Here is a 14316-nt window from a genome sequence, read left to right on the forward strand (position 1 = left end):
ACCTTATTCAACTATCAATAGTCGATGCACAATTTGAAAGTGCCATATTTATTCTTCACAAACAATGCCAACGCACCCTAGGGAGACACACTTGGCTTAATTCATTCCTTTTCCAACACTCCCTTTAGTTGAGACTTTAGCTTCACCAAATCAGGGTTACTCATCTTGTAAGGAAATTGAGACATAGACACTACTCCTGGCATGAGTTCTATAAAGATGTCAATGTCTTTCTTAGGAGGCAGTCCTAGTATCTCTTCCAGAAATGCATCCTTGTACTCCTAAAGTATTGGGTTTTCTTTAAGCTTTGTTTCCTTTTTTACTGATTCCAATTCATAGATGGCATATATTTAACAACCCTTCCTAACCTATTTAGTTGCGCCATTAACACTTGGCTTATGGTCACATGATTTAATATGCCTTTGATTATATTGGGTGTCCACCATCATTCGCACAATTTAGAGATTTATTGTATACGTCTAGCTTGACCTTACACATTACTAATCAATACTTGCTGATCAAGACATCATGCAACCCCAAGGGACATATGTTCAATGTTTCCCATGTGCGCAACCTAATCATTTCAAATGAGCACACTTCTACTAATTTAGTCACTTTTCTTTTGGTCCTTGTGGATAGCTCGACCAACCATGACTTTTTTTTATTACATTTATAAAGAAAACAAGAATAAAAAACATGGGGTAGAATATGAATAAAGTTAGTTCTGGGGTCAATTAAAATTGAAATGATACATTGAGAAATTATGCCTTCTACTTCAATCACTGATGCTCAATGGTTTGCTTTCCAGTTCTTCATAACATCTTGGATTCAAGGGATTTCTCTTTCTATGTCACTGATAATGGTAGCTTATTGGGAATCGTAGACCTATTTTTTATTGTTCTTCCTGTGGGGATAGTTTCATAGTAGGTTTTCTCCTCCACACCCAAACAATTTAGTGGTCCTTTCTTTTGATATTGTGTTCTTTCCTCAATTTCTTCTGCTGGCTTATTTCCACTTTGTATAGGATAATTTTGTTAGTGCTTACTCTTAGCAAGATGAATTGGCTTAACATTATTTCCTTGATTATTTTTCTACTGATACTTTATCCCTTTCTTTTCCATTCCAATATTATATTTCTTCTTTTAAGTATTATGGAAATTTGGTTTACGCTTTGTTTGCTTGTAGTAGTGCTTATCCTTTCTTGTAGTATCATCGAGTCTTTGGATCATCAACCTCTATCCTATCCTAATAAATTGTGTTAGTCCACCAAGAAAGCATATAATATTCACTTTCTCATCCTTGACATATGGTACAAAGCACAACAACTTCAAAAAAATCCTATTGACATAGTCATCCATGGTCAATTATCCTAGCTTCATCTCATGGAACTCCTTAATCTTACCATCATAATATCTTTCGGGCAAGTACTTCTTATTGAATTATTTCTCAAATGGTTTCCAAATAATCTTTATTTTTCTGATTCCATTGATATCTTTTAGGTATTTCCACCATATAGAACCCCTTCCATATAACCACCCTAGCTTTCATGTTTCTCAAATATTTGTGTACTTGTAACTACTTATTTAGTCCCAATAACCATGCCTCAAATTCTTCATCTTTAGTGATTACACCATCCAAAGTAAGTGGTTTCTCCTTCTTGAATTGTTCATGTAGTGGGTTCCTGGAATACTTACTCTTCCTTTTCTTATGGGAAGTAGGCTTCAAATCATTAGTGGAAAAATCATTCAAAGTAGCTTTCCTTTCAATAGAGGAATATATGAAAGAATCCTCACTAGATGTATCTATCTTGGCACTTGAATATCTATTTATAGAAGTACTCTTTCTTGCATTACTAGTAGTTGGCCCATGCTTTTGAACATTTCATGGGCTCCACACCTTCCTAGAACCTCTTTTCATTTACGAAAATGGATCCTTTCTACAAGTATTTTTGAATCTTGGATAGACATTGCAGTAGCACAACATTCACTTATGTATACTTTTCTTATTCCCTAATGACCCTTTCATTATCTACCCTACATCTAGGAAGTATCATGTTTAGGCTTCTCATTATTTTGAAACAATCTATATGTTTTTCCATATTCCTCCTGTAATTTGGCTCTTCATCTTGAATATGTTAATTTTCTACAAATGCATGTGACAACCCTTTTGTCAAACCCTTTGTAAATATTATTATGAATTGTAATTCATGTAAATTATGTGGAAATGTAACACATTGATTGGTTGAGAAGTGGACATTGATTCGAAGGACTAAAGGAGGAGAAGTTTCCTGTAAACCCACACCTCACATTTACATTGTCACCTAAATCCATGTTGTTTTTATGGAAATAATGTGCATACATTTAATTGAAAGAGTGGGCCTACTGAGTAGAGGATGAGTCTATAGACTTGCCTTGTATGTTGTGTTAATGGGGTCAACATGAAAGAGGAGCTAGGGAAGAAAGGCTCGAGCTTGGAGTCCTGGGGTATAGGGCATTAGTTGTTAGGTAGAGCTCTAACGAGAGAAAATAATGGGAAGGAGCACACTGAGAAGAAGAATGAGATATTGGATTTGGAAGTGGACATGGATTTTCTTGGACAATTAACCTTGCTCTAAGTTTGTGTTTTGCACTCATGGGATGGATTCCTTGAGGCATGGGTTATGCCTATGTATAGTGTTACAGAGGCTAGCGTGTGAGCCTATTTGTTGTGTGCCAGAGAGAGTTTAGTGGAGTAGTGACACTATGTGTTATCTAAGATGATAAACCTATGGGGGTTTCTTGTTGATAAAGACCTGAGCATTGGATTTCCTTGGGGATGATAACCAATGGGAAGCTTGTTGGGTTTAGAAACTTGTAACCAGCCCTCCCACATTTACCCACTTTCATTGGGTTTCCAAGGTAAACATGAGCTAAGGGATACTATGACATGAATCAAACTCCTAGGTATAGTTAAGGAAGTGGAATCGAAAAACTAAAACTTTACTGACCTTCCTCAGGAGCTACAAGATCCCCAAGAGCTAAACCACCCTTCTTGGTCCCCAAACCCCGAGTTAAACTTCCTTTTTAGTGATTTGGACTCCCAGACGCTGGCACAACACTGCCTAAACTCGCCTATAACCATTCAGTCGCATGCATAAGCCTACAAGAGATTGACTATAGTACCTTTTACCCAGTCCTATGCATGTGACCGTGAAGTCTAATCCACTTTTTCAGGGCTAGTCTCCAGACCCCTGTGCAAAATTTGATGAAACTTTCCAGAAAAATGAATGACATCAAGATATAGCAATAAACACAAAACTTAGATAATAAATTGACCTAACAAGGCCTAACCATGACAATCATTCCATTAAACACATGGAAAACATGAAATCTACAGGTCATGAATGCATATCTGAACATATAGTTCTGAAACTTATCTAGGAATCATCAAGAAGGTCTAATGCCCTCTCACAATAGTTGCAATAACATCTATTAGGTCATGCATTCAATAACCATTCAGTTACAAATGGAAACATGATAAGAGCCATAACTTGAATCTATCATCAAACCATGCTTAAAACCAACATATAACCATGTAAATAACAATGATAGAACAACTATTAAAGCCACATAATAACAAGCATAATTACTCATGAGTTACAAGGGAAAAGAGATATTATCAATCATATGCAAAAGCGAACCAAGTCAGGTACTTCCACGTACCACCAGACCACAGACTGGGTTGAACCAAATCTTTGTTTCAGCGAACCACCTCCATGCCATATACCAAGCATGAATGTGGGATCTCATGGGATAAACCAATGCATAAACAACCAAGGGAATCCAGAGGTTAAACCACCTCCACCCTCATAATACCGTGATCTCACCTAAATTGGTCCTGATATAACCAAACCACACTGAGATTTGATGCCTGAAAATTCCTTCACCATCCCTTGAGGAATTTTCCTGTCTCCACCCACTTATTGAGGGCTTCCCAGAGAAAAACATCTCGACCCCAAACCCTTGGGATTTTCCTGAAACCACCTCACCCGGATCCAAAACCTTCCAACAATCCAAATCTCAACCAAGAATGAATCCCATCACACCATGGTTATCCAGAAACAACAAGGCAAGGATGAAATTGCTGTCAAACCTGGAAAAACCCATGCCAATGATAGAAAATGAACCAAATACACTCATGCATATACCATGCATGCCAAAACTAACTACGAAATCATATATCAACATGTTATCTGCTAGTATTCCCGTTGAATCCGCTTGATCCAACTCTTCCTTGCTTGATCCTTTCTTTCCTTTGATTTCCTTTTCTTTCCTTGTCATTCATTTGCTTTCTTCCTTGCTTTCTCCTCTTGGTTATCTTCGCCTCTTTGAAGCCAATACCAAAACTCAACTGTCAAAAGGTTGACAAAAGCAATGAACTGATCCTAAAAAGCATTTTTATCATTGAGGCCTCTAATTTCTTCAATTTTCCTTCAATTTCCTCTTCACATGCAGCCTGTGACCTTTCACCTTCCTTTTTTCCTAATTTCCTTTATTTTCATAAATAAAATGCCAATAATGTTTTTTTTCCTTTTCAAAGCCTTTTCCATTTCCGTTTCCAATTTCCCCTTAGCCATAATGAACAACAAGCGATGCCCACTAGGATATTTTTCCCAACATTTAGCTTGGAATAAGTGTCCCATGACCTTGGCCTTTTTTTGCCTTTATCAACTTTATTACATGAAAATTTAACCCAGGGATGTTACCAAAATATTTTTTAAGTTGAGGCACCCTAGTATTAGTTGAGACTGATAAACACCAAGTGTAGCCTTGGGGATGAAAACATTGGTGCTAACTCCCACTGATAAACTACTAGATAGGTGTGCTCTTAGTCCTACAATAGTTAATCCAGTTGGCAAGCCTCCCATAACACATACACACTCTTCTCTAGAGCTAAACTGAGACTCTTTGTGCCCTGCTTAAATCCTTGAAGTTGTCTTGTTGTTGGTTGAGAGCCACTTAAGTGTTACGACTGGAAGTTGTTGGAAGAATCACCTGAGAAGTTGTCTCTACCTCTTATGATCGAATGACTAGTTGAGAAATCCAAATCAATTTACCTCCTTAGACTTTGAATCCAACTTAGAGGTGGTTTATTGCAAGAAAGAATAGCAGTGCAGTCAACCTATGGGTCTGTTTAAAATCAAAGCCCCTTCCTCAATTCCAAAAATCAAGCTATTAAGGTAAGTGGTTACTTATGTTGTTATAATTATTTTTACAATGTGAATGATATTTTTTATTTTCCATAGAGAAAAACCGTAATTTTATTCAAATACAAAATTGCATTTTTGCAAATTCCCAGGGCATTACAACTACATCAGCCAAAAGGCCAACTAGAAAAAACACCTCATGATGTAACAAAAACATTGAGAAGCCAAAAAAAAGGCTAGCAACACATTAAACAAAACCTGGGCACACGCCTCTTAGATAGCCCTGAAAACCCCGTAGAAGAGAAAAGAGGCATGAAGCTAGGGCCAAAGCAGCACAGGAGCCACTTCGACCCCACCCCCTCAACTTCCACCTCTAAGAAAGATATGGCAAGGGAGCCACTCCAAAAACAACCCCACAACACCTAGAAACAACCAGTGACACGATGACATCAGAGTTAGGAGAAGCCACTAGAAAAAACCAACCTAAAAGCCCACCCATGATGACAAAACACAACCCTTATGACAACCTTGAACACCCAAAATAACAACCCCAAAGAACAAGAACCTCGCACTAGTAATGGAAGAGATCTATGATCAACAAGGGAAACAAGGCCACATAGCCTAAGGCAGCCCATGACATAATATCACATCGACAACCCTAGGAGCATCAACAATGGAAAACAAAGACAATAAGAAATGAGAAACAAACACTGTTGTAGCTCCTAGAGACAACCCATGGGTTGAGGAGAGGTCAGTGCCTAGGATATCTTAGTCTCTCTTGAATATAATTCATTTGTTTCTCAAGAGATGAATGAAAATGATTTCAGATCTGGTTTAATTACCTTTTCTAAAAGGAATATATAATATGTAGTAACATGACATAATTCCCAAGAACAAATGCTTGGTGACACACAGAAAATGCATCTTAGATTCGTTGTCATAACAAATATGGAAAGGAGAAATATAAGGGAGGAATCTAGTGCAGAGGGCTGGATAAACACGTAATCCTATGCAACAAATCCCAACAGAATTATGGAAGAATAAGGAAATGAAATGCAAAAATTATGGAGCACATTTTAAGGTTTCTAGCTCAATATTTCATGGGTACATTCTGTCACACTATAACATAGTAAATCTGTAATCTCATAGGTATTGTCTGCTACAATATAACATAGTAAATCCATGATCTATAAGTGAATCCAAAAACTACTTACTTACACAATTTTAGAAGAAGAGAAACACATATGAAATGATGCACAAAGGAAGAACACATATTGCATATCCCAAATGCTTGGAATCACCAAAAATTCTTCATTAATATTCCAAAATGAAAATAGATCGTAGGCCTAAATAGGTGATATTTGCAAAAGAAACAATAACAACCTTAAGAATAAGAAATTAGAACCAAATTTGGAACCTCCTCTGAAAACAAAGTTCAAAACTATAGAACATAGACTTGTGAACCTCTCAGAGAAGAATTTTTGAACCTCTCTGATGAGTTTCCTCCCTCTTTTTATAGGGAGACCCAAGAAAAACAACTTACAAAATATATCCTAATGTTACGACTGTCTGATTGACTCAGATGTATGAGCATGCAAAAATCCTAATGATTACAAAACAAAACCGATTCTTTTCTTGAAAATGCAAAAATTTACAAAATAACAAAAACATGAAAAACGTGAGGTGTCATGATGGACACAACAAAATATCTCCATGATGATTCATCTAATTTCCTTAGGCAAACTCAGGGTCCAATGTTTGGATCAATGGTGGGTTGATGATCTGGCCATATTTCTGTTACAATATTCCCCCACGATTTCCGGCCCATTCACCCGCCGCTTTCTCCCTTTAACAACTTTAATTTCCTCATTTTGGAGTTCGTCGTGATTTGACGTGGCGACACTGGGAGGTGTTCTGAAACTTAGCTTCCCACCCATCCATCTTTTATTATCTCCGTGCTACACTATCGGGGCCCAATACATTTTGTAAATTTAACATAATGCAACTTCAGAGTTGAGGCACATCGTAACTTTATATAAATTGATGTTACAAAAACACAAAGTTTTGATTCCTTTAGCCCCCTTTAATATTATATCCTTATTGTTCATATACCATAAAACCACTACCTATGACCGGATGCCTTCATACAATACAACATTCGATATGTCAGAGCCCCCATGCATCGTAGCTTTATTTAAGATAATGTTATGAATTACGAGATCCTGATTGGATTTCAGCTCCTTAATGCCCTTATCTCCTTTCTTGTTTTTCCTCCATGGGACCTTTTCTTGTGACTACTGGTGTAGTTCTTAGGTGTCGCGGTATCAGGGCCTTCGTCCATTGTAACTCTATAAAAATAGAAGTGATGAAATCATATTATCTTGACGCTCTTAGCCCCTTTTCTATTGGCCTACTTATCACAACTCCACCATAGAACCGAGTGCTGTGATTAGTGGCTCCTGTCAGGGGCCTATCTCCTTTATATTTGTTCTTTCACCCTTGGTTCCTTGAATTCTTGTGACCTAGTGCCACATAACAATCAGAACCCCTCTCATCAGAACACTTTCGAGAAATCCTTATAAAGAAGTTTCAATTTATCTCTCTTTTTATGGGCTCCATAACAATTGGGTGCTCGACCTTGGTCCATGCCCTTGGTTCTTTGGGTCCTTGAAACCAAGCACCAACAATACATTGGAAACCCCTCCCATCAGGATCTTTTCAAAAATACAATTTCGAAAGGGGTTCAAGATTTTCGACCTCCAATATTCAACACAGCACCTGGGTGCTTCGCTTTTCCTACGTCCTCGGTCCCCTAAGTCCTCCTGACCAAGTACTAACAACATTGGAGCCCCTCCATCGGAATGCTTTTTTTATAAAACATTTTAAACAGGGGGTTACAAAATCAATTTCCTCCAAAACGTTGACCTCTGAAATGACGTCACGTTGACGTCATCATCTCCACGTGGAGCCTCCTTGGTGGTGACATGTTTCACCTAGATTCGTCCCATTAGGTCCTCTAAAATGTCGAAATCCATTGCCACGTATCCACCATACGACCATGTCACACTGACATAATCGGCCTTGTCAACTCCTTAGAGCCAATTATTTGCTTCCAAGTGTCCCGTGTTGAGGAGAGAGAAAAATTCCCTTAGGGATTTGGAATTTCAACAATCTCCTTTGTATTTTCTTTTCTCGGCAACCTCGGGGCTGTTTGAAGAATTTTAATTTCTAAGGAGTTACGAAACTTTGAGATCTGATACCATTCTGCTCCGAAGTCTTCCCCTTTCGCCATCAGGTCCTGATATGAGCCTGCTCTAAGATCTGACCTCTCGACCTTTGACTGCTTCGATATTCCGCTTCCAATATCGGGTCCCAATAATTTACTCACGAATTTAGGCACTCCCCTTTTCGACTCTCCTCTGAATTTTGGCGCCCAAAATTTCAGGTCTCCCATCTGATATCGACTGATGATATGATGAGCCTTCTCTGACATGCTCATTCGATGTGCTGCCTTTCCCCTTTGATTTCCATTTGAGTGACATAGAATGCAACTCTTCCTTATTGTATCATGGATGGAAAACAAGACCATTCGACAAAGATACAGATGCAACATTGGCTCCAATTGGGGACAATGTATTCCAAGCAAATCATCGAGAACCTGCAGATTAGTGCCTTCTATCCATTGGGAATGGAGTCATTTTATTCAAGTACATGAAAAGAAAAAACATAAACATTAAGAACTTAAAGCATTAATGGTATTACAATGGCTCACCGGTATATACCATGGATGAAAACAAACCTCTTTAATGCTGGAAATAAAGCTTGAGATACTGCCCATTCATAGGCAGTTCAAGCACCTTGCCATCCAAATTTTCTACAAGAAGGCGTTGTTTCCCTTTTCTTCAGATACCTTGAAGGGTCCCAACCATAAGGGCTCAAACTTCCCATGTTTTCCTTTGTCCACTCTTATGACATCCCATCTAAGTACCAAATCTCCCGGCTACAGGGATTTTTCCCTTGCTTTTCTGTCAAAGAGGGATTTCATTCTTTCCTAATAATTGATCAAATTCCAATTTACTTGTTCCCTGATTTCTTGAAGTTCTACCAATTGATTGATCCTCCTGGTTAGAGAATTTAGCTTCTCCTCAACATCATGTATAATTTTGGCTACTAGCATTTCTAATTGTATATGGAAAATTGCAGCTTTCCCATACACTAATTCAAAAGGGGATTTCCTAGTGGACCTCTTGGTGGTAACCCTATTCGGCCATAGGGAAAACTTTAGTTGTGAATCCCAGTTCTTCTGATTTTATTCTATTGTCTTCTTCAAAATTCTTACCAAGGTTTTATTAGAGGATTCAACTAATCCATTTCCTTGTGGGTAATAGGCAATGGAATGTCCTACTATAATGTTGTACCTTTGGAAAAAATCAATAAATTTGGATGCCCTGAACACCTGAGCATTATCAATGACGATTTTCTTTGGGTAACCAAAATTCCGAGGATGTTTTCCTCCATATACTTGATGACTATTACATCTGTTGCATTTCTAGCTGGGGTAGCTTCCACCCACTTGGTGAAATAATCAATGGCTATGAGTATCCATTTGTGTTGGCCATTGGAAGGTGGATGTATTTCTCCAATGAAGTCTAACCCCCGTTTCCTGAAAGGTTCTTCTACAAAAACAAGGATTAAAGGAAGGGGATCTAACCTTTGTTTCTTTGCAAACATTTGACACTTCTCACAAGCCCAAACATAGGTATGTATTTCACTATGTAGAATTTCCTGCAAATTCTATACAAATCTGCCTCTGAGATCTATGTAGAAAATCTGACTGTAGATTAACTCGATAATGCAATATACCAAAGCAAAATACTATAATCTACTTCTACTATCAAACTTGCAGAAGCTTAAATATCGAGCTAAATCAGAGTTGAACACATATAACCAGAAGCAGAATCAATGCACATGAAACACAAAAGAATACTCTGGGGAAAGCCTCAGCTAAAAACCCCGCTATTTGTATTATCATACAAGGTGGAAATACATCAAGATTACACAAAGCCTTAGCTCCCATAGCTAACCAGCTCTCAGTACAATCCTCCTGGATGCTCACAGGCAAACAAAGCTTTTCACAAGCATTCTCCTCTTCCCTCCAAGCCTCCTATTTCCTTGCTCTGTTTCTCCTGGGTGATCCTACTGTTACCAAGTGTAGCACTGATCACTCACACTAGTCTCACACCTTGTAAAACTGCGCAATCCTCAAGGAACCTTATTCCTTCTGCATGGATGAGTTTCCTTTATAAGAAAATTCCTCCAACTGATAGTACACCATCCCTGTCTTTAATCTCAACTGGGTCTTTCTCAGAATAGGCATGCATGAGTTAATGATGAGAGAATCTTTAGTTATCTGGAGTACACTAGTTGGATGCATGCATCCATTAACTAACTGAACTCACAATTAGTTCCTCAAATAGTTTGGAACTAATCTAACTGGACTTCACAAAAACTTCTATCTTGAATTTCTTCAACTAATTAACTCAATATGAATTAATTAATTATTTTTCAAGCAGTTGGTGAGACTAAATTCAAATTTTAATTCTCAATTTTAATTCAAGGACAAATTAAAATTGGAATATTCTGGATTCTATTTTTATCATTTCTTGTTGCTATTTTCAACACTCCCTCTCAACAAGAAAGGAATTCAACTCGATCCTGATCCTGAACCTTTGGAATGTTCTGCATGCAACACTTCTCTCTAGTGTTGTTGCTCCAGCAACTCCAGAAACAAAAAATAACATCCAACTTGAATTAGAATGATGCATCTGTCATCAAAGTCTTTGACTGCTATTACCTCTGTCAACTGAAAACTTTGCACTTTTGCTGACTCATCCTTTCTGCACTGTTGTCAATCCTTCTCTGTGGTCTTCAATATTTGACTGTTCTAGCCTCTGTCACTTTGATCTCTGACTGCATCAATCCCACTGGTTCCTCCCGCTACTCTGTACTTTGGGCTCCCGTAGCAAGGTACGATCCATGAGATAAAACCTCTCAATGGACCCTGCCCAATTTCAACATTCTTGGGACTATCACTTCAGATCGCCCCACCTCACACCTGGAGGTATGGCTGCATGTGATCCCTCTACCACTTGGCTCAAAATTCCCCCCTACTAGAGGTCTTTGCATGAGTGGATGCCTCCACTCGGTCTCCTCTCAGCATCTCCAATTGTGGCTCCTCCAAAATTGTCTGAGACTTCTTCTGGGACTGCATGTTGAGAGGTAATTTACTCTCCCTCTCAACCACCAAGTCTCTAACATTTTCCTTGCTCCTCAAGGCTTTGCATGCATCTTGAACCTCAAGAGAATATATGTTCTTAACTCATGAACCGATCTACTTCACCTGTCCCGTGGTGATGTGTCTAAGGAAAATCTTTCCCTTACTGAAGACAACATCATAGCCTTTGTCCTCCAACATCACGATTGATACCAAATTATTCTTCAGTCCAGGCACATACTTCACATCTGTCAAGGTGCTAAGAGCTCCATGCTCCCTCTGAAAAGCAACTGTGCCCACTCCTGAAACACTATACCTTTCATCGTCACCCATCTCTATACGCATATTGAGGTCTTTCTCCTCTAAGGTACTGAATAAAATTTTATCGCCGGTCATGTGGAATGAGGCTCCACTATCAAGAAACCAACCACAACCCATCATCGATGACACCACACATGCGAAGAGGGTGAAGTCCATTTCAAACTGAGAGGCCAATGCCTCACCTTCAAATCCTTCCGAGGATCCCTTCTTGGACTTCTTCGATGGGAAATTAGTCGCATAATGACCCATTTCGTGACAATTAAAGAATCTCACTTTAGACTTCTCAACCTTCTTCCCTCCATGAGAAGAATTTGATTTGGAATGAGAATCCTTCTCCTTCCCTTTCCTTGCCTTACTGGCTAAGGCCAGATTTTCTTCATCATCCTTGAATGAAGAACCATCTCGTGTGCTCCTCCTGATCTCCACCTGCATGAGATCTAACCACAGTCGTTCCAAGGCCAAGGAGAGCGAGGCTTACCATATCATCATCAACAATAGTTATTCCCACACTGCTAAGCTCATCTCTGCAAGTGGTGAGCTTGTTCAGATATGTGGAAATAGTATTGCTGTTCTCCATCTTGATTCTTCGAAGCTTATCCTTGAGTGCCAATTTCCTCTCATCACTACTATTCTGGTAGAGGTCCTTCAGTGTCTTCCACATTGAATATGGAGTATCCTTCCCATGGAGACTCGAGACAATATGGTCTCGAAATCCCTCCAAGATGATCCGTCTCACCCTCGCCACACACTTCTTCCATTCAACCAATTCTTGTGCATTAGCTGCAATTGGCTTGGGGATTTCTTAATCAACGAAATCCTTCAAACCATTGTATTCTAATACAACGTCCATGCGATCTTTCCATGCTATGTAATTCGAGCTGCCATCCAAGGCATACTCGAGTCTCAAGCCATAGAATGCCATTGACCAACCTGAAGTATGAGATGAATTCGATTCCTGCAATCTTGAACTTCAAACATCAAATTCTCTTCTCTGTATACTGTTCACATCTCTGATAAACTTTGCTCTGATCCCATGTAGAATTTCCTGCAAATTCTCTACAAATCTACCTCTCAGATCTAAGTAGAAAATTTGACTATAGATTAACTCGATAATGAAATATACCAAAGAAAAATACTATAATCTACTTCTACTATCAAACTTGCGGAAGCTTAGAGATCGAGCTGAATCAGAGCTTAACACATATAACCAGAATCAGAATCAATGCACATGAAGCACAAAAGAATACTCTGGGGAAAGCCTCAGCTAAAAACCATGCTATCTGTATTATCATACAAGTTGGAAATACATCAAGATTACACAAAGCCTTAGCTCCCACAGCTAACTAGCTCTTAGTACAATCCTCCTTGATTCTCACAAGCAAACAAAGCTTCTCACAAGCCTTCTCCTCTGCCCTCCAAGCCTCCTATTTCCTTGCGTTGTTTCTCCAGGGTGATCCTACTGTTACCAAGTGTAACACTGATCACTCACACTGATCTCACATCCTGTAAAACTGCACAATCCTCAAGGAACCTTATTCCTTTTGCATGGATGAGTTTCCTTTATAGGAAAATTCCTCCAACTGATAGTACACTGTCCCTGTCTTTAATCTCCACTGGGTCTTTCTCAGAATAGACATGCATGAGTTAATGATGAGAGAACCTTCAGTTATCTGGAGTACACTAGTTGGATGCATGCATGCATTAACTGACTGAACTCACAATTAGTTCCTCAAACAGTTTGGAACTAATCTAACTGGACTTAACTTAGGAAAATGAGCTAACTAATTACAACTCAAATATAACTCAACCTTATCTCCTTAATTAAGGGATAATCTCCTTAATTTAAGGGATAACTGCTGCATGACTTCACAAAAAATTCTATCTTGAATTTCTTCAACTAATTAACTAAAGATGATTTAAGTAATTATTTTTCAAGCAGCTGGTGAGTCTAAATTCGAATTTTAATTCAAGGACAAATTAAAATTGGAATATTGTAGATTTTATTTTTATCATTTCTGGTTGCTATTTTCAACACACTAAACAACTTAGGCCAATAAATGCTTGCTTTGAGAATTTTGTGGGTTGTAGCTCTCCAAATATAATGTCCTCCACAAACAAAATTATGGAACTCATCAATCACTTTATGAATCTCTTCTTCAACCAGACATAAGAGAAAAATCCCCACTGGGTCTTTCCAATACAGTTGGCCATTTGAGATCACAAATTTTTGGGCTTGTAGCCTCAAAGCCTTGTATTTAACTTTATCAAAATTGACTTGGAAATTCATAAAAAAGTAAATAATGGAATATATGTTTATACCAATGTGAGACAAGGTACTTCATTTGAATTCACTGTGTTGAAGTCTTGACATTATTCTGCTCCTCTTCTCTTCTGCTTTCTCCTTCCTTATTTGTCAACAAATTTATACCCAAGGATTGGAAATTTGCTTCAGATAGTATTTTAGCTAACCCCTGCCCTTTGATCAACTTGGTGGGCTTAATATCCATGTCATATTCATGTATTTTAGCAATCCACTTGC

The sequence above is a fragment of the Pinus tabuliformis genome, chromosome 5_1, assembly GCF_031772625.1.
Source record: "Pinus tabuliformis cultivar Carrire ecotype Pingquan chromosome 5_1, CPIR1, whole genome shotgun sequence".
Lineage (NCBI taxonomy): Eukaryota > Viridiplantae > Streptophyta > Pinopsida > Pinales > Pinaceae > Pinus > Pinus tabuliformis.